The sequence below is a fragment of the Chelonoidis abingdonii genome, chromosome 1 (assembly GCF_003597395.2).
Source record: "Chelonoidis abingdonii isolate Lonesome George chromosome 1, CheloAbing_2.0, whole genome shotgun sequence".
Lineage (NCBI taxonomy): Eukaryota > Metazoa > Chordata > Testudines > Testudinidae > Chelonoidis > Chelonoidis abingdonii.
The window spans coordinates 209,114,310-209,135,522 of NC_133769.1; the positions used below are offsets into that span (position 1 = coordinate 209,114,310).

Genomic DNA, 21,213 nt, shown 5'->3' on the forward strand with positions numbered 1-21,213 from the left:
GCATTTATGTATCAGCCCCTACTCAGGGCGAAAGGCACACTCCAGCTCCATAGTATATATAGATATTTAAAGATCAATAAACAGTTTAAAACAAAACAGAAACAGCTCACTTGAGCAGTTTAAATTTTTCATCAAAAATTACTTAAACATATATATATAAAAAAATTTTTTTCAAAAATTAGTTTTCAGTGAAATGAGAATTTTGTTTTTTGGCTTTTCTTGTCTTTCTTTCTCTTCCTTCAGTTGCAAACTAGAAAAAGGAGAGACAAGAGGAGGGGGGAAATGGCAAGGAAAAGGGACCCCACCCCAAAAGAGTATCAACATTTTTTACCAAGTGTCAAATAGATGAAAAGTCATTCCTTTTTACAACCTGCAGAACAAAAATTATTTGACATTTTCAAACTCTTTCATGAAACATGTTTTTCAACCAGCTCTACAATTTATCCCTCCCCACCCTAAGCAAGAAGGCAGTTGAAATGCCACACAGAGAGAGGTACCAGCAGCTCAGACATAAGAAGAGAGGAGACCTTTGGCGGAGACTGCTATTTCAGTAGTAGAAGAGAATGCTGTGGAGATTTATTATTCATTTATTTCCCCTTGGGACTTATTAATTATCAGCAGACTTACCACGGTGTCCCATTGATAACATATTTATAGGAAATTGGTTCCCTAGTGAATTAGTGTTCTAGCTCAGACATGTGTTTTGATTGAATCTGGGCTCAAACTTGTGGATTTTTTATTTTTTTCTTTTGAGAAGAAACTTTATCATGTGAGAAAAGCTATCAAAATAGTACCAGCAAATTAGTGCTTTCTAAATATTAGCAGTGTGTGGATAAAATCATAATACTTACTTGGAAATGATGTCGACCTGTAGTGTTTTAAAGTCTCAAATTTTATTGTGTTCAATTGAGTCCCATTGTGGAAAGCATCTTGGTTAAGCTTGCTAGAAAGAATTATTTTTTGCTCCCAGTCTTTCATTTTCCCTTGGAGTTGTTTTAGGCTTTCAGCAAAAATCAGCGTTATCAGGAGAAGGACCTGACAATTTATAATATATATTGATCACAAGAGAGGATGGTGATGGCAAAGTAGTCTAAATCCTTAAAGAAAAGCAATGTGTTAATTCATTCCAACCATTATGTGATTTACCCTCTTGTTTGTTATTCATTATTCAAAATACATACAAATAAATGGCAGAGGCCTAGGGTTTGCAGGATAATTTACCATCTGCCTGTCATTTACTTTCCACAGCTTACATCCTTTGTGTAAGAATCCTACTTCTTACTGCTTTACATGTTTAATTATAAACAACACTTGGTAATTATTCCTGAGTACATCTGCAAACGTAAAGGAAAAGATGGAACAGTTAATGGTCAGGACCCTGGGAAATGAGGCCTGTGTTCAATCTTCTCCTGACCTTCAAAGCATAGATCTTAGTGTCAGAGAGAGGAGATGGGAGCTTCAAAATCAGAAATTATATGGTTAGTTAAGATGAACATAAAATTTGAAGAAAAAATATTTTCTAAAGGGTTTAATATTGTAACCAAGGCTATTGGGCCAAATACTGCTCTGCGTTAAACCTGTGCCATCGTTCTGCAATCATTTAAGTAAATGAGATGGCACAGATACAGCTCAGGCATTTTTACTTGATTTTACAAGCACAGAGCCAAACACTTCTCTGAATGATTGAGACATTAAACAATCAAGTACTGTGAATGTAATGTGCTTAATCAGCAAATGAACGTAGAATCAAAAGAAAGAGGGGTTAGAGGGTGAATACTTAATTAGAAAACTTGCACTGGCAAATTGGAGTTGCCATTGCAGTTGGGTCAAAATGCTCAAATTAACATTTTTTTATTGAATATTCATGAAAATGAATATTGGGGCCCAGCTTTCTCTAAAAACCTGCTTACATCAGTTGACGTTGAAACTTGCCCTCCTTGCAACCTGTGGTTTGTAGTCCTCTTACTCCCAGACAAATGAATGTCATAGGCTGCTGTCAGAGAACTTTTTGGTCCTCAAGACACAAGTAAAAGAACTGGGTAGTGCAGCTCTGTATGAAGGTTTCATTCATTTGGGGATGGGAAAAAGATGGGTTTTGGTCCTGGACCTTGTATAATTCTTTGGATGGGCAAATTTGCAGTAAGCTGATAATTAATATGCAAATACTGGACCAAAGATTCCAAATATCATTCTGAATATCAGCCAGATTTCAGCTTTCAATTCCCAGCAGGTTTGATAGGAGAGCTGTTCAAAAACAGGTTGCAAGAACTGTGAACAAGGGGAATTACTTTTTTTTTAAAAAAAAACCTCTTCTCTTACTCCCTAATGGCTGACTTGGGTTTGCTCAAACTTTCATTAAAAATAAATGAATAAAATCAAATCACCAGCACAGACCAATGGCCCAGGGCAATAGCAAATAAAGGCAATGGAAAGTCTTCCATTGAATTAAGTGGGTGTTGGATTGGATCTCAAGTATAGAAAAATTCAGACCTGAATGTGAAAGTTTCAGATAGTTATGAACAACTGCAAACTGGAAAATAGAATTTCTGCCATTTCTACTATAGTATAACAAGTTCTAATGTCCAAGGCTGTGAGCTATTACCACATGTGAGTTATTGTATTAGGAATCAGCAGTCAGAGTAAGCAATAGTATTTCACCTTCTTGGAGAGAATGTTTGCCATTTGATTTGATGTGTAAGGATATGGTTATGTAAACCTCAAGGGGAAAGATATTACTTAACTGAAGCAGGCATAAATCACTGAATTCTGGAATAAAATATTATTGTATATTTCTACAGTGTGATTGCAACCAGTAGCACGATGGTAGTGGGGTAGTAAAAGAAACATGAAGTTGAGTACTTTGCACTATTGCATTAATCTTTACAGTACTTGGAATTGAGGAAGATCGGGCATGATCACAGCCTTGTTGTAGTGTTTGATTTTCAGAGGCAACTTTTAAATAATTTGAAGCAGGGCAATAGAAATGCATTTACTTTAACAAACAAGACTAACTTGGGAGGCTTTGATTCAACTCAGACATTCATGCTGTATCATCTTAGAGCAGAGGTTTCCAGACTGGTACACAGACCCCTGGAGATATGTGAGTCATCTCCAGGAGAAATTGTGTAAAGGTGAATTTTATTCATTTATAGATTTTATTTATTGCATTTTCATAATAGGCTGCTCTGATGAAGCTTTAAAACTCTGTAGGAATTTGTTATATAAAATACCATAATTAATTTACTTCAAGATGCAACTATCCTGTCTAACTGAGCTCTCTTTTTTCAGTTGTGTATGTTGCACTATAATTATATCTGTACGTAACAATGAAATATGCACAGATGTTTAAAGACAGATAGTGTTAAGAAGAACACACAGTATCAGTGATGAGAAGGGTAGGGGTATGCAGGGAGTTGGTAGATCTGGAAGGGGGTGCGCAATAAGAACAGTTTGGGAACCTCTGTCTTAAGAGTTATTGTGGTGGTTCAAGGATGAATTTGACCCACGTGACGTATCCTTAACAGTTTGTCAAGTGTGTCTTTTCGTTAAGGACTATTCTGGACAAAATTCATCCTTGATATAAACCCACTGAAGTCAATAGAGTTTGATCAGAAAAGAATTTGGCCTACTTCCTGAAAAGCTCTCTCTTCATTCATTAGTATGCACTAATACTTAAAAGAACAGGTACATTAATATCATCCAGTACAATTAGGTTTATAGTCCATCATGATAAATAGTAAGGTGCTTTACTTAGAGAGTCAAACAATACAATCTGCAGGGCCAGACAAGAATTTCGACTGGCTTGGAAATAAACCAAAGGATGATACTTCCCCCAGTTTCAACCTGACCTGGATTCCAACTCCTGTCCAGATAAGCAAAATTGTGATTTTTGCATCAAGAGAAGGGAATAGCAGTTTCCCAGAAATAGTTCAAGCCTGTTTCCATTGGATAAGCTGCATAATAAATGAAAATAGCAGAAAAGTGGACTGTAAAATGGAAGCTTTCTCATCCTTTTGAGTGCCATCAGTGGAAAGGATGAGAACTAAGAAAGGAAAACATTTTTAGTAATGTTTCTCAATAGGGGTTATTGTGTTGTATGAGCTGGGCAGTTTTCTGCTGTTTCTAATAACACTGCTCTACAGCCAAAATGCTTCTGAAATAAATGTAATCAAACTTTACTAATTTTGGGTCAGGAAATGAATGGCTTAAAATTGTTATTGGCTCTAGTCAGTGTTTGGGCTAACTAAGCAGTAGAATTCCTGGCAGGTGACTTAGGCATGTCCCTGGTCAAAGTCTTGTCCCATTCTTCTTTCTTGGAAGTGATCTTGTAGCCTGCAACACATCAATGGGGTGTGATGGCAGACCTCAACAATCGTTCACGATCCAGATGAGTGGAGTGCATTGATTCATCGAAGACAAGTCTAAACGTGACTGCATATGGCAATGTTTTTGCCATCAATTCAGTTGGTCATGCAGCAGAGGGCCATGCAACATGAAAACAACTTTGATTAAACTATGACTACACCCCCCCCCAGTAGCAGCTTTGTGGCGATTTGAAGGTTGTTGCTCTCTTGCTTGGTCTGCAGACTGGACAAAGTACTTCTGTTTTCTCTGCAAAGATAGTGGCAAGAATTCCCTCTACACGAGCACGCCCAGCGTTGGAGCCTGGGAGGAAGTGGTCAGCATCCACACTTGTGATCAAGAGGCCCCTTACACATCAAAGCTGGTCTGACGATGAGATGCTGGACTTGTGGATTGGGGGCAAAACTGTTGATGTTGTATACCTTGACTTTGTTAGGCTTTATGACAGGTTTCCCACAGCATTGATCATGTCAGCAAACTTAAGGATAGTATGGGTTGGAGGAATGCTGTGAAGTGGATAGGAAAATTGGTTGCATCAACGGGCTCAGCAGGTTAGGGTATCAATGGCAACCTCTAGTTGGCAACCAGTAACAAGTGGTGTGCCCCATTGGGGTCGTCTTAGGGCCGTTCTATTCAATGTCTTCATGATGATCTGGATGATGGGATTGAGCTTGCCCATTAAGTAAATTTGCAGCTGACACCACGTTTGGGGAGTGGTGGGACAGCTGGAGGGCAGGGATTAGGATTCAGGAGACTTAGACAAATTGGGAGGAAGTGGGCCCAAGAACCTCATTGAAGTTCAACAAGGACAAGTGCCAAGTCCTGCACTGTAGGACAGAAAACCCCATGCACTGCTACAGGCGATGGGGAACTGTTTTGCTTGAGAGCAGTGCTGAAGAAAGGATCTTGGGGTTCACGGTAGAATGGAAAGTTGAACATGAGCCTACAGTGTTCTTGTAGCCAAAAGGGCTATAAGCATACGGGCTGTATTAGTAGGAGTGTTGCCCGCAGATCAAGGATGTTATTATTTCCCCTCTAATTCGGCACTGGTGAGGCCGCATCTGGAGTTTGTCCAGTTTTGGCGCCACACTACAAAAAGACGAATGGAACAATTGGAGAGAGTCCAGCGGAGGCAACAAAATGATTGAGGGACTGGAGCACATGACTTATGAAGGCGACTGAAGGAACTGGGCTTTTTGCCTGCAGATAACGAGTAGCTAAGGGGGGGATTTTGATAGCAAACCTTCAACTACTTGAGGATTGCTCCAAGGAGGGGGAGCTAGCTGTTCTCAGTGGGTGACGGGAGGACAAGAACAAGGAAGCATGAGTTTGAAGTTGCAGCTGCCGGGGAATCGAGGCTGATATATATAGAAAAAACTTTACTAGGAGAGTGGTGAGTTTGGAATGGTTACCTAGGGAGTTGATAGGAATCCTACATCTTAGAGCATATTTAAAGTCGGCTATGACCGCACCCTGGTGGGATTATTTAGGGAATGTCTGCCTTTAGCAGGGGGTTGTGACTATGATGACCTCTGTGAGGTCCCTTCCAACTTTTGATTCTTGATTCTATGAAGAACTTGTCAAGGGCCAATGACACAACACAAGCAGCTTTCAAGTACCTCTGTGGAAAAGTTTCCAAGGTTTAAGTGAAGCTAAGAAGACAAAAGGTGTTTTGTCGAGTCTCAGATTCGTGAACTTCTTTGAGAGTGATGCATCTTGACATGACTGCATGGCAAGGAAAGATGGCATGGAAAACCTTCCAATTAGTGGCAATAAATTTTCTTGGAAACAACAAGGCAGACAACTACAGGTTGTTGGTGGAAACCTCCTCAAGGCATTACAAAAGCCTTGGTTGCAACATGTCACTAAAGATACATTTTTTGCACTCTCATCTAGATTTTTTTCCACGGCTGCGGCGGCAGTGAGTGACAAGCATGGCGAGCGATTTTTCCCAGGACATGCAACAATGGAGAAACGCTATCAGGGCAAATGGAGCCCATCAATGCTTGCAGACTATTGCTGGACAGTGACAAGAGATGCTCCATTTAATGAATACAAGAGACAAGCCAAGAAGCGCCGAGTAGACACTGAATAGGACTAAACTATGTACGTAATAGTTTCTTGCCTTTTGTTTCATAATAAATTTTTTTATATAACCCTTTTGCTGATTTTTAAAGTGTTACGTAAACAGGACAGGTGAAATATTATCAAATAAAGCAACCATAAACACACGAAAAGACCTAGGTTTACAATTTATGATTAAAACTCTACTATCTACACAATATACATAGACAGACAAAAAATGTAAAAACTTAAATATCTTAGAAACAGTAGCCAATCAGTTGTTTTAATTGTCATATTTGAATTCAGCATATCAACATACATAATAAATACCACATTTTATCTCTGAAGCAGACGACTTCTCAAAAATTGTAGACCAGTGTAATTTCTCTTGCAATCCATACTGTTCATATTGTATTTTATCACTGTTTCCCCTCAGTAATGATATGGAAGAATGTCATGGAATCCCACAGAATATGTCAGCAGGGATTCCAGTTCAGATATGGTACAATGTTAGATCTCTATTTGCAACTTTTGAACAGAGTTATCTGAAATTCCTGTTGTGTTACCCTGGGCTTTGTTCTGACTCCCTTTCAGGCTGGGTTTAAAGGGGAACAGGCATGTTTACTAGATAAATCTGTTTTACTTCCATTTCTTTGGTGATTTGTTGATGGCAGAGAATTGGTGGAATATGTGTTTTAGGTAGAGCCAGAAGTAAAATGCCCAGAGTTTATGACAAGTAATGAAAATGTACACTTCGGCTTACAAAAAGACGCTAAAAAAACGCAGTCAAACAATGACCATACAATAGAGACTTCCTGTAGCTGATTTTCTGGTGGGGTAAAAATGTTGGTTACCTGCATCTAAGTAATTGGGGGAAGATGTATAATTGGTAAGGTGACCAGATAGCAAGTGTGAAAATCAGGATGGGGGTGGAGGAGTGAGTAATAGGGTCCTATGTAAGACAAGACCCCTATCTAATACTGGGATGGTCCTGATAATATTGGGACATCTGGTTACCCTTATAGTGGGGTTCATAGTGCCTGTAACAATGCTGCCTTTTGTGGAACACAACTGAGAGTATCAATTCAGGACAAATTGCTTAGAGCAGGGAGGTCACAGCCCAAGGCTGGGGTCCTTTGCACACCAAAGCAGCCAAACAGAGAGGACTTCAGTCTCACCCCACTGGCTAACCATACGCCATACAAGCAATTTTCTTAGACACTCCAGTTTCCCAGTATCACCACCAGTGCCACTCATTAGGGAGATGCATGGTTATGAAAATCAATATCCTAGTAAAAGAAAAAAGGTTCTCCTGATCCCAAAGGACCAAGCCACAGACTCAGGTCAATATACAAGTTAGATTTTATCCACAAATTATTCTGTTGCCAATCCTTCAGAATCTAAAGGTTTATTCATAAGAAGATAGATATATAGATGAGAACTAGAATTGGTTAAATGCAATGTTACATACAGTAATGGCAAAGTTCTTGGTTCAGGCTCGTAGCTGTGACGGATAAAGCTGCAGGTTCAAATCAAGTTTCTGGAGTACATCCACAGCTGGGATGGGTCATCAGTCCTTTGTTTAGAGTTTCAGTTTGTAGCAAAATTTCTCCAGAAGTAAGAAGCTGGATTGAAGACAAAACAGAGGGGTTTCCAGGGCCTTTTATGTTCTCTGCCCTTTGGAAGGACACCCCTTTGTTCTTACTGTGGACAATCACAGCAGCAAGATGGGGTTTGGACTCACGTGGGCAAGTCACATGTCCAGGCATGACTCAGTTTGCAGGCCGACGCTATTGCTTACATGTTAGATTGAACGTTCCCAGGAAAGCTCAGATGTGGATTGGCATCTCCCAAAGTTCATTGTCAGTTAAGTGTTTCTTGATTGGGCACTTACTGAGAATAGTCCTTTCTTAAGAAGCTGACCAAATGCTTCACTGAGGCTACTTAGAATCAAAACACATTGAGATACAAGTACACAGCCAATATTCATAACTTCAACTACAAAATGATACACATATACAGATAGCATAATCATAACCAGCAAATCATAACCTTTTTATAGACATCTCACTTGACAACCTTTGTACAATATTTGTTGCCAATATGTAACAGTGGTTGCAACAATGATCTATACGGTCACAGTTTGTCAATAACATCACAGTATCTGATTGTGTCCCTGAGATCTGTATGTAGAAGGGACTCTTCATACATAACTCTGCCCTTTGCATGCAGGAAGGGGTCTCATCTGCCTCCCAAGTGGCAAATCCCCTTCCCCTAGGGGTCCTTGCCTATGGGGGATCCTAATGGGAGAGAGCTGATTGACTATGGAATGGCTGGAAGGGACGCACATTGTACCCCTCACGCCTAACAAAGCTTAGGGGAGTTTGTGGGTAAACTCTATGACTGGTTCCTCAGGGGAATGTGGGGGAAGGGGAGGAGATGGGAAAGGGATGGAGAGGTAAACCCAGCCCTTTAAATAAAATAACTGGTGAAAAATCTCCACCGGATGTCCTAAGGAGAGGAAATCGAGCCTAATATTGATTATTTTGAAGGAAGGAGTTAATGAAATTCCTGGTTGATACTACTAGGGAGGAACTGCAGTCTAGTGAGGATTACAAAATAAATATAAAGGGACAGGAAAATATTAGAAATATAAGCAAGGAAATGGTGAAACAAAATTCAGTTTGGAATGACTTATTAAAGCTAATAAAATAATCCAGAAACTCAGTGTGAGGGAAAGCATTAAATATTGAAAGAGAGAGTGGACGGCAAATTAGGCATGACTTTGCAATGTTATATGAGAGAAAATTTGGGTGCATGTGAAGAAGCATGACATTACAGTAAAGGGTAGTAGTTCCTCTTACCTGGCTGTGGTGCAATCACACTAGGGATATTAAGGCATTCAGATACCATGGCAATCTGTGCAGAATAAAATCCTAGCTGTATAGATAGATCTTGTGTTAATTTCTGAGCATCTCGTCTTCAGGAAGATATTGATAAACTGGAGGAAGTTCAAAGAAAAGCAACATGAATGATCAAGGGGATGAAGAAAATTGAGGCCTGGTCTACACTTAAAATTCAGATTGACCCAGCTATGTTGCTCAGGTAGGGTTGCCAATTTTGGTTGGACATATTCCTGGAGATTTAATCACATGACATAATCTTTAATTAAAGATTAATCTTTAATTCCTGGAGTCTCTGGGCCAATCCGGCAGGGTTGGCAACGTATGCTCAGTGTCATGAAAAATTCACACCCTCGAACATTGTAGTTAAACCAATCTAACCCTGGTGTAGACGCAGTTAGGTCAATGGAAAAATTATTCTATCAACCAAGCTACTGCTGCTTGGGGAGGTGGATTTCCTACATCAATGGGAAAACCTCTTCCATCAATGTGGGGAGCAGCTACAATATGGTAATGCAGTGGCATCTCTACAGTGCTGCTATAGTGCCTGTAGTGTAGACATGGTCTAGGTGAAGAGAAAAGGGTATAGGAGCTAAATAGGGATGGATTAGCTATGTGGTGGCCATGGAGGTGTGGGGGGTGAGGTGGGAGCGGGGGGTCGGGGCAGTTCAAACAGGCTGCAGAAAATTGAAAGGCATGAATACCAAGGAGGAAGAGAATTTTTTTAGGTTAGTACTGATGGAGTGACCAGGAATAATGAGATGAAATTAAGGATGGGAAAATGTAAATAGAATTTCTGGTGACATCTGTTAGGCTGTGGAATAGCATCTCAGTGGAAGTGGTGGAAGCCTCATTGCTTTGGATGTTTAACACTGCAGTGGAGAAAACCCTAGAAAATAAAATGTGAAATAATCCTGAACTGACAGGGAGATGTATTTGATAATTTAACAGACCTTTTCCATTGCCAACTGTGGAGAGTCTGAATTCTGATTGGTTCAAATACACCAGCTCTTCTTTTTTAGCTATATTTTAGCTGTTTTTCTACCCTGATGCCTCAAAACTATCTGATCCCAGTTCACCTCAGCACGAGAACAGAGATTACCATAGGGATGCAGAGGAGACCTGTGTCCCTCTGATTCTGGGGCTGCCAGGGGCCAGTTCTGTGACAGGCTGTTTACAGCCTCTGTGACAGCCAGGGAATAGCTAGGGCCATAATAACCCAAGTCACATTCCCTCCCTCCTGCCTCCAACACGCCTTGGGACACCATCTGTGCCTAAGGCTGTCACAAGAGGTACGGAGCTGGCTGCGCTCTGTAGCTGGTGGGACAGGCTACCAGCGCAAGTCGTACTTCCATGAAGAGCCATGCAGTTGCTTTTCAGCAACTTTGCACTGATTATGCTGGCACAAGTGGACCACAGCGCTGTTATGAATCAGATCCTACTTGCTCAATGTATTTTAATGGAGTTAAAACCTAGAGTATGTCTCTCTTTTTTTCTGTTCTTAATATCCTTATTTATAACAATTCAATGTTATGCAGATACATAAAGGAAAAAATAGTTATAAATACTTGCAGGGTCTTAACAGTTGTCCCTAGGAGAAGGAGATCAAGATTGTGCTGTCCTTTGAATCACAATATCATCTAGTTAGATACCAAGCCATAGAGCCTTGCTTGGTCAGTTTTAGAGCAGAGACCAAGCAGGCACACTGGTTGAGACTGTGGCAAAGAACACAATTATCAGACGCATAGATGAAAACAGTATGTTGGGGAAGAGTCAATACAGATTTTGTAAAAGGAAATCATGCTTCACAAATCAATTAGAATTCTTTAGGGTGTCAAAAAGCATGTGGACAAGGGGGATCCAGTCCATATAGTGTACTTAGACTTGCAGAAAGCTGTTGACAAGGTCTCACACTAAAGGCTTTTAAGGAAAGTAGGCTGTCATGGATCAGAGGGGAGGCCCTCTTATGGATGTAAGCAGAGTCAGGATGAGCTCTACTCTGACATCTGGTGGTGAATTATGAGGAGTGTGGAAAGGAATTTTAGGTATTTGCATTGGCACACCCACCTCACCTAGCATAGCCCATGGCAACCTAGGATGGTTATTTTGACATCTCTGGGATCCCCAATTTCTTTGTTATTGGGGCAGGAGGAATAAAGTGTCACCCTGATTATGTGAATGAGGAACTATGAGACTACTTTATGACAGAGATGTCTCTGTCAGTTAAGTAGCAATTGCTAGACAAAGGACATGGGTGCTGTCATGGTATAATTCTCCACTCTGAACCTTAGCGTCCAAAAGATGGGGTACCAGCATGAATTCCTCTAAGCTCAATTACCAACTTAGTACTTGTAGCGCTGCCACCAACCAGGAATTCCAGTGCCTGGTACACTCTGCTCCCCCCAAAACCTTGCCCGGGGAACCCAGCCAGATCTCTGGTCTTAACAAGGAAGTAATCCTTCCCCATGTTGCCTCTCCGCTTCCCTCCCTGGGTTATCCTGGCAGCTTACTGTGATTTACCTCCTTGATCACAACCGAGAGGAATGCACCTTCCCTCTCCTCTCTCTTCCTTCACAGTCTCCTGGTCCGAGGAAGTATCTACCACAAGGAGCCGGAAAAATTAACCCTGTCTCTCCCCCTTCCCTCCTTTTCCCCCCCCAATTCTTGTGACTCGCGACCCGTCCTTGGGGTCTCCCCAGAATAAAAACAATCAGTTCTTTAAACAAGAAAACTTAATTAATGAGAACTCGTAAATTTCTTTTGTAATTTAAATGTCTTAGGTGCGGTCTTTCAGCTTATTAGCCGGATTCTCCCAGCTAGTGAACAGTACAAATTAAATCTTTCGCAATACTTTGACTCCTCCCAGCATACTATTTGCAATCAAGAGAAACCCAACATATGTCTAACTCGCTTTATCTACTCAGTAACTCTTTTTGACCTTTGGTCTGTATCAGAGGATTGGGGAGAGAACTAGTTCGCATTTGGTCTCTGAACCGGAGGAACAACAACCAAAATCTAACGCCACACAACCTCTCTCCCTCAAATTTGAAAGCATCTCCCCTTGCATTGGTCCCTGTCAGGTGACAGCCAGGCTTACTGAACTTGTTACCTTTACAGTCAAAAGAGATAAAAGATATTGTTGCTAATATCTCTATCTGTCTAGACAGGTGCCAAACCCATAGACTAAGAGGAGTTGGGACTGTGTGGTGTACCGTTGTTGGGACCTTCCGAGCCCGGAACCAATTTGCATCGTCCTCTCCACTGTTGCAAGGTGAGCTCTTTTGATTCTTTCGGTTCTCTAGAGGCTGCTGAGCTGGAACTCCGTTGGGCATGGTGCACCAGCACCGGTTTCCGTATACAGTGACATGATAAGAGCGCAATCACTAAACAGCTAGCTTATGAGCTGAGTCACTGAGTGCTGTGTTACTGTGGGGGAGCCTCGAGATCTTGCCTAAGCGGCTGGCGTGGGAGCGTTTTGCCGCGTTGCTGTTGGAGCCGCTGAACGTGAGTGAGATGAACGTTTGCTCGGCCGCTGACGTGGCTTATGGGTCGGCTGGTCGGTGGCCGCTGTGTAGTGAGCTGTCGTAGTGAAGGCTGCATCAGCAACTCCCAGAGAGACAGGCAGTTGGCCGCACGTAAGGTCCCTTAACCTGTGGTTGTGCCCCCCCTTTCACCAGGTGGGGGGCGTAAAACTCTGCGTAACTTTTGACTTGGAGTGCGACGAGCTGTTGGTTGTGGACTTAGGGTGATTGGATTAGACCCTAAGGGGAAAGGCATTTCCAACGTATTGGGGTGGGTTTTGCTTGTGGTTTGTGTTATAATCCTGTTTGTGGTGTTTCTCCAACGTGATGCTGCATTGTTTCCCTCCTTTATTAAAAGGATTTTGCTACACTCAGACTCTGTGCTTGCGAGTGGGGAAGTATTGCCTCCTAGAGGCGCCCGGGGGGGTGGTATGTAATTGTCCCAGGTCACTGGGTGTGGGTTCGAGCCAGTTTTGCATTGTGTTATTGAAACAGAACCACTGGGTACTGAACTTGGCCCTTGTTGCTGCCAACTCAGAGGGGCAGAAGGGTTACATGAATCAGTAACTGGTTAAAAGCAGGGGCGGCTCTAGACATTTTGCCACCCCAAGCACGGTGTCATGCCGGGGGGGGGGAGGGCGCTCTGACGGTCGCTGGTCCCTCGGCTTCGGTGGACCTCCCGCAGGCGTGCCTGCAGAGGGTCCGCTGGTCCCACGGCTTCAGTGGACCCGCGGGACCAGCAGACCCTCCGCAGGCGTGCCTGCGGGAGGTCCACTAAAGCCGCGGGACCAGCGGACCCTCCGCAGGCATGCCGCCGAAGGCTGCCTGCCTACTGCCCTCCTGACGACCGGCAGAGCGCCCCCCGCGGCATACCGCCCCAAGCACGTGCTTGCCGTGCTGGGGCCTGGGGCTGCCCCTGGTTAAAAGATAGGATCTCCTCTGTATAGATAGATCTTTAGGTGGTATGGAGCGAACGTGCCAATTCCCATGCCACTCTACCCCTGTCCTAGATACCGAGAGTGTGTCTGGTGGGCAACAGGGGGTGTGGTTGTGGTCTGTCTATAGCCTGGCACTCCCCAACTGCCAGAGCAGTCCCTGAGCGACAACTGTCAGGTGACAGCTGCTCTACCTTCTGCCAAAGACTGGCCTACTGGCCTTTTTTCTGGTTCAGATGTAGCAAACATCTTGTCATGAGAAGAGCAGATCCTGTGAGATTTCTATCATTCGAGCAGATGGCAATTTTAAGGGTACAACTTGTGGGGCTGTTGAAAACATACTCTAGCCCTGATAGGCCTATCTTAACCAAATGCTAATATGACTCTTTGCTTTCTTAGGCCATCTCTGCTTCTATGAGCTTTACTGCAGAGCTTTGGATCATTGCAGCAGTAAGATACTGTAGCATTCCTTTTTCATAGAATTTACAGTAACACAGTTAATAGTGGGGAGTACTGGAAGAACTGGGCGATTAGACTGTGAGCTCTTTGTTGTAGGGATTATTTCATATGTGTTTTATACAATGCTTAAAACAATGGGATTGAATTGCACAGAGGCATCTAGCCATTATTGTAAGACAAATAATAGATAAGTATAAACTGCAAACAAATATTTGCAGACAAGATCACATCTCCTAGACGGATTTACAGCAAATCATACAAGTGAGGGAAAGCCTATTCAAAAGTAGTTTGGGGGTTTTTGCACATATCTTCACCAAAGGTCTAGTGACTCATATTAATGTTAATGGGAGGTACACAAGTTAAGAAAATTATCCTATAGTATTTTGAAAATGTTGTGATCCAGTGACAGAATAATGTGCTGTGTTTTGTCATTATCCAAATTGTTGCAATCCCTCTCTCTTGTCTGCTAGACTAATGAAATCTTAATTTGCCTAAAAAAAATTAAAAATGCAGCTGGTGCATTCACTGCTTAAACACAGTGCTTACAAACACTCCCATTGAAATCAAGAGAGCCATGAACAGATGCTACAATTTTCATTGCTTTTCTTTGCTTTCGCCTGTATGTATAGCAAAATTTGCTTTAAATCTGTGTTTCCTCAACATACCAGGCAAATGAATTGCTAATATAAGTAATGGCTGCATGCAGGTGAAAATGTGATTGTCAGACAGCAGTATGTTAATAATTCATCCCATGCTGCAGTTTCAGTTTATATTTAGGCTATGTCTACTCTGGCAATTGAATGACAAAACTTTTGTCTTTCAGGGGTCTTAAACTCTCTTCCTCCCCTTCCCTCTGAAAGACAAAAGTTTTTCCGATGACAAGCGCCAGGAAGCATTCTCCTTCTGACAATGCAAATGGAAGTTTTTTGATGGCAGGAGAGTTGACAAACAGCAGCTACACTGCGTGACTTTTAGCAGCATGGCTGTGGCAACACAGCCATGTCACTAAAACCTGTGTAGTGTAGACATAGCATGTATTTGGATGTTATGGTGATTTGCCTGTAAGATGTGTGATTTCAGGTTGGATTGGGTGTTAATGTTGCTTCAACTGATGATTGGAGAATAATGGCCAAGATTTTCCAAAATGACTAATTATCTTGCATGTCCAACATGAGATAACTTGAAAGGTCCAGTTTCCAAAAAGTGGATGCTCAGCAGTTCTGAAAATCAGGCTTATTGAAGGAATCTCAGATTGAGTACCCAGAATCATTAGTCATTTTTTAATGTCTTGCCAATACCTTTAAAAAAGGTGTCGATTAGTGTGAAACAAAGTACGGTAAACAAGTCAGTAATGAGATTGAGTACATTGATATTGTCATAAATTATGCGTTGTACAAACTGTGTTTTTGGTTTGTGTGTGAATAGTCAAAAGTATCTTCCTTTTGAAACACGCTTCTTACATATTACTGATGAAATCTTTAATTGCTTAGGATATATAGTTAGCAGCAAGAATCAAAGCTTTCTGCATGTTACCGTATCAGCTTTAGCTAATCCATAACATTGAATGTAGGTCAACTGGAGCTTTTTAAAACAGATGGAAATTTAGTAGTTTACTGTGGCTCAATAGATGCCCCCACAAGGCTGCCAACTTCTCCCATTCCAAACTGCAGAAAAAGCAGAAATCAGCTTTCTGAAATGTGCTTATTTTAACTCATTTTCATTCCAGCAGCACCAGCATACTGTACAGTAGGTTTCTGTTTGTAATTTATTCAGCACTGACATGCTACAGAAGATGAGGTAGTTAATTAGAATAGTTCACTGGTGTTTTCATTTAGAAGATTTCATTAATATAAATATTCAGAAAGAGAGAAAAACACAGTTATTCTAACCAAAATCCAAGAGCTGGTAGAAATCCCAGGCTTGTTGCCACACTCTTCATCTTTATTCTTTATATTTGTTCAGGATCACAGATGCTGCCATTATACTTGTATGTCATTCATATCATTATCAAATTATTTCTGTGGATGCAGGAAAAACAAATGGGAGGGATCAGTATGGATGCTTCTCAAAGCAGGAGTCCCTACTGCTAACAAGTGGCAGGCACAAGTAGGAAGTGGCTCTGTGGATGTCCCACTGAAATTAAGCTTATCTCAACCTCAGACTACTCTCTAGGAGAGAAACAGAAATAAATCCCATAGTTTCCTCCTGACATTGAGAGCAATTGCTTCAGCTTCTCTGTGTTTGTTACACAGGCAACTGTGAGCCCCTAGCTAGCATTGGGTGGATGAAACAATATGAAAGACCTGAAGCTTTTCCCCCCTGCTCAGATCCTGGTGAAAAGCTGCAGAAAACTTATTTAAAATGCATTTTTAAACAAGTTGGGTATATTTGAGTGTTTTTGGTGAAAGTCTCTTCCTCGCCCTCAAGTGACTGTCTATGGAAAGGTGGCAGAACGGAAGAAACGTTGCTGGAGCAGGGGAACTGGACAATAATGGAGGACTCTTTTAAATGTATAAACATTAAGCAAATCTATTTGTGGGGACTGGGAGGAAGGAAGAGGGAGAGGCATATGTAGGAATATTTTAGAATGCACAATTGCTGATCTGTTCTAATGCTGTTCTTTCTCCTTCTCCAAAAAATATAGATGGCTTGTTGCCTGAACAATATTTTCAATTTAATTTGATTTAACTCCAGTGAAACAACGCTTTGTTTGCAGTCAAATATGTTATTGAATTAATAAAGCTAACCTTTAAAGAGTAATATCTTTTAAAAGTCAGAGTGGAGTAACTTTTATCATGTAACAGGTGGAACCCAAACATTTTTCAAAATCCACAGACTGTGGATCCCTTAGTTTCTGTAGGGATTTGTAGGAAGATGTGATCCTGGGTGCACATTTGTGACAACCACTCTCCTTTGCAATATGCTGGAAGGAGATGGGTATTCTCTTTATGATCTGCACAAGGCTTTTCAGCATTCACCCCTTTGGTTTAGTGAGTCTGACAACCCTTGACTTAGAAAAGAAATAGCGTTTGAAAAGCTTTTCTCTGCAAATAAAAAACTATGGGCTAGACAGTGCTATTAGAGACAGCCTGGAGAAAGGAGTGGCAGAGAACATGCATGACTTGAGCAGCAGCCCTGAAGCGCTATGCATCAGAGATACCCCTCAGAACAACAACGCTGTCCTTTTGCTTTGGGGTGGAAATTTGCTCCTGGCCCCTACCAGCAGCAAATTATAACAGCTGCCATTCCAGCCTACAGTGCATTGGGGAGGAAGAGAGAGGAAGCCAAGCCTTCACCCACTCTCCTCCCCCTCCCTGCCTATCTGTTCTGCATGGAGGAGGGAGGAACAAGTGTGCGGTGCCTGGTTATTTTTGTATACCCACACCCATGGTGCAGATAGTCCATGCATAAGTGTGAGGCAAGTTCTGACTCTCCTGTAACAGAGCAGCCCAGTTAGATCTGTGTGTTTATAAAATGAGGTTGGATGAGATTGTTCAGCAAGTAACAGCCAACTGGAACAATTTAGAATGTCTCCTAGATTAAGAATTTTTTTTAAAAAACTCTTTTTTTTAAAAAAAATCTGTTTTACAAGGCTGTGAATAGTACTATTTGTACTTTCTGAGGTATAAAAGTACTGTAATTATGAGGAAATTACCTTCTGCGTGACTGGCATACATAAGGAGCGCTCATCTCTGTGTACGTACTGTGTTCGTGACTGCTGTTTGTCATTCCCTTGAATGTGTCAGCTTTTCATCTCTCCGTATGATGGCTTTTTTGGGGACAATAATAAACCTGCTTGTACTTTTAAGCTGCAGAAACAAATGTAAAAATCAAAAAAAGAAACCCAGAGAAAAAAAGCACTTGTCCAATATTTATCTGAGTTAATTAGTTCAAAAATAAATACATCTTCAATAGATTCGTTAAAAAGGTAAAGTTGTGCATCAGGTGCTTGTGATTTCACCCTGATTATCTTTTTGGTGGGAGGAGAGAGAGGGAAGGAAACTATTTTCTTCTAGATCACAATACATACTCTGCCAGAGCATTTGGGGAACCGAAGGCAATGCACTGAAGCCAGCAGCATTACTCGTAAACACAGAGTTACTCCTGTGTATGTTTGTAGGATCGGGGGCTATTACAGTTCATTGACCTATTTAAGTGGCAATCCCTGTCCTTGGATGCAGGCATATGGCTGGATGTGCATGCATCCGAAGGCAGAATTCGGCTTCAACTCTTGTATGAAGCAACATTTGATAAGGAAATGGTCTCTATCTAAGAGTCAGATTCCTGTGCAAAAGTCTTATAGAAATTAACAGAAAAGGAGATCCCTTCTATACATTTTCTTTTAGACATCGTATAAGATTGAATAGAGAATTATATCCCTGCTATAGAACAGCTCAAAAACTCAAACAGAAGTGATTGTTTTATAAAATTCCATAGGTCTTTAGAGTCATCTATATAGAACCTTATTTCCCTCCACACTCTACGTTGGCTTGCTGCTAATCCTCTCGGTCCATTATTGATGTGAGGACCATAACAGCGACTACTACCTCCTTGGGAGACATTTATAGGGAAAAGACAGAGGGAGGCATTGCTCCCCTCAAATCAGCCTTTTGACTGTGGGTTAAGGAAGGATTTTGGGTGTTCTCCTACCATCACTGCAGTGGCCCTTAGAGAGGGATGTCTGTGTCTTGAGGTGTGGCTGCTTGCTGGCATCAGTATCTCCCCAGCAGTCAGTCAGCTCGGGAGACCCCAACCCATATAGAGACGTCCTCCTCCCACATAATTCTCTAGCAGCCCTTCTGTCGACAGTGGCTATGGGGAATGAGTGTGCTCTCTGTTTCTGAGGGAGGGGTGAGGGCTGAGTAGCCACAGAGCAGCTCTGCATCTGCTGCTGCGGAGGAGGGACCTCTTCCTCAGGATTTGCAGAAATTCTTCCTTCAGGCACATGGCGAAACTCCCATTGAAGTAAATACTTTATTCCATTTGGAAACAAGCAGTTCACTCTTTCCCATCCACTTTCTCACATGCCAACATACAGATAAGTGTACAAGTGGCTATTATTTTCTGTAAAGATTAGTAATTGCTCTGAACAGCCATGTCAGTTAGAGTAATGGCAGCAGTCAGTGTCAGACATTTATTCAGCAGGAAGGAGGTGGAGCAGGCATGGAGGCACTTTATTGAAGTAGTTCTTTGCAGCAGGATTCTTACACATTGCAAAACTCAGCCTGCTCACAACAATGGAGAAGGAAGGTGGTACCCAGGGAGGTGGTGAAATCTCCTTCCTTAGAGGTTTTTAAGGTCAGGCTTGACAAAGCCCCGGTTGGGATGATTTAGTTGGGAATTGGTCCTGCTTTGAGCAGGGGGTCGGACTAGATGACCTCCTGAGGGTCCTTCCAACCCTGATATTCTATGGAGTGAAGGGGAGCTGAGCCTGGTGTGACAAAAATGCTGTGCCTGTAGTTGCAAACAAACCTAGCACTTTGGGTTTGTTGATGGTAGGTTGTTGGGATTATATCTGTTTTCCAGGCTTCGCTTCAGGGAACTGATTGATTCCCCTCCTCATGAAGATTTTGTTGTCATTTTAAAAAAAATCTTACATTAATGTACCATATACTTCAGAAATATTGTTCGTTAGCTCTTAGAGAATTCCCTTGAGATTTAGAGGCTGATTCAGAGAAAAGGATTCCTCATGTATACGGCCCTTCATTTTCAGTTTTTATTTTTTTTCTGGGAATTTATTGGTGTTTGTTACTACAACAAAAACAGATTAAAATTGATGCAAAATATTAATACTTTTTATGGGTAAATATTGGGGTTTATTTTGATAGACAGAAGGACGGGGCGAAAAGTATTCAGTCGATTAATGCTTTGATGAACAGAATACATGTGGTTTGCTGCAGAACTAAAACAGAACTCAGAATGCAATGCTACTTCTAAGGAAAAAATGCATCTCTAATCCCCAAATAAATTTTTTCATTTGAATAAACAATTTACTGTTGTAGACTTAGAACTATTAGCCTATAAATGTTTACATTTAAATGGGCCACACCATTTGTAACACATACACTCAACTTCATCCTTTTGTCCTGTTGTTTTTTTTTTTTAACTTTTGAATACTACTTTGTGTTGTGAAATGTATTCTGATGCAGATTTTTGTTTTCTTCCCATTTTAGTGTGTCAGATGTTAAAATCATTATCTGCTAACAGCTTGAAATGTGTACGTGGTGGGCATGAGATTCATAAGTACGTTCAGATGCGCACACACTTCAGAGCTTGTGTGCATGCCTGTTTGTTTGTGTGTGTTTTTAGACTAATACATAGCCTTACTTCAACAAGCAGCTTTGTATAGACTCAGAGACTAATGTATTATCGTAATATATAGTATCTCATGCAATGTATTGCATTTTCCTAATTTAACAAGTTATTTTTTATATATTTGAATGATACAAAAGTAGGGTGAAAATTGGGAGGAAAAATAATACCTTTTGTAAAACTGAGGATTTTTTTTTTATTGGTAAAAATAGGTTTAAACTGAAAATGAAGTAGGCTTACTCATATGAGATGTGACTTTCATAGGCACAAATGGGAGTTAGATGCCCAGCTAACTGCTTTCTGTTCCTTTGAAAATCTCCCCCCTAAGCAATGAAAAGTAGCGATGGTTTATTAGATTCTAGAACTGGTGGTTGGCTGGGGACTCCATGTGCATGGTGTAAAATAAATTTCTAGCGGACAGGGAAATTCAGATTTGTAGGTGGCATACTGGTCACTACTGTTCCCGTTTACTGGTGCCTGCAACAAAATACTGTCCTCAGTGCCTGCCCATTTCACAGAAAGCACGCTCACCCTTGCCCCTCCCATCCCATGTGGAGGTCACATCTTGCCATGAGGGTGGCTGTGGCCCTGGGTGAGTACAGTGTTTGTGTGAAAACTGCTGCTGCTGGCAATGAATGGCTCCTGATGTGGTCTTCT

At 41.5% G+C, this 21,213-nt stretch overlaps 1 protein-coding gene and 1 long non-coding RNA gene across 2 annotated transcripts in view; one reads left to right on the top strand and one right to left on the bottom strand.

The window, feature by feature from the left end:
- The window catches only part of ABCG1 (ATP binding cassette subfamily G member 1), a 106,472-nt gene that overhangs the window by 16,150 nt on the left and 69,109 nt on the right, over window positions 1-21,213 (top strand). The gene's annotated exons all lie outside the window — the stretch shown is intronic.
- On the bottom strand, window positions 7,819-9,406 carry LOC142046290 (uncharacterized). Its single transcript, XR_012655159.1, has 2 exons — window positions 9,291-9,406; window positions 7,819-8,366 (listed from the first exon to the last, which is right to left on the bottom strand). It is a non-coding gene; the product is annotated as an uncharacterized LOC142046290 (long non-coding RNA).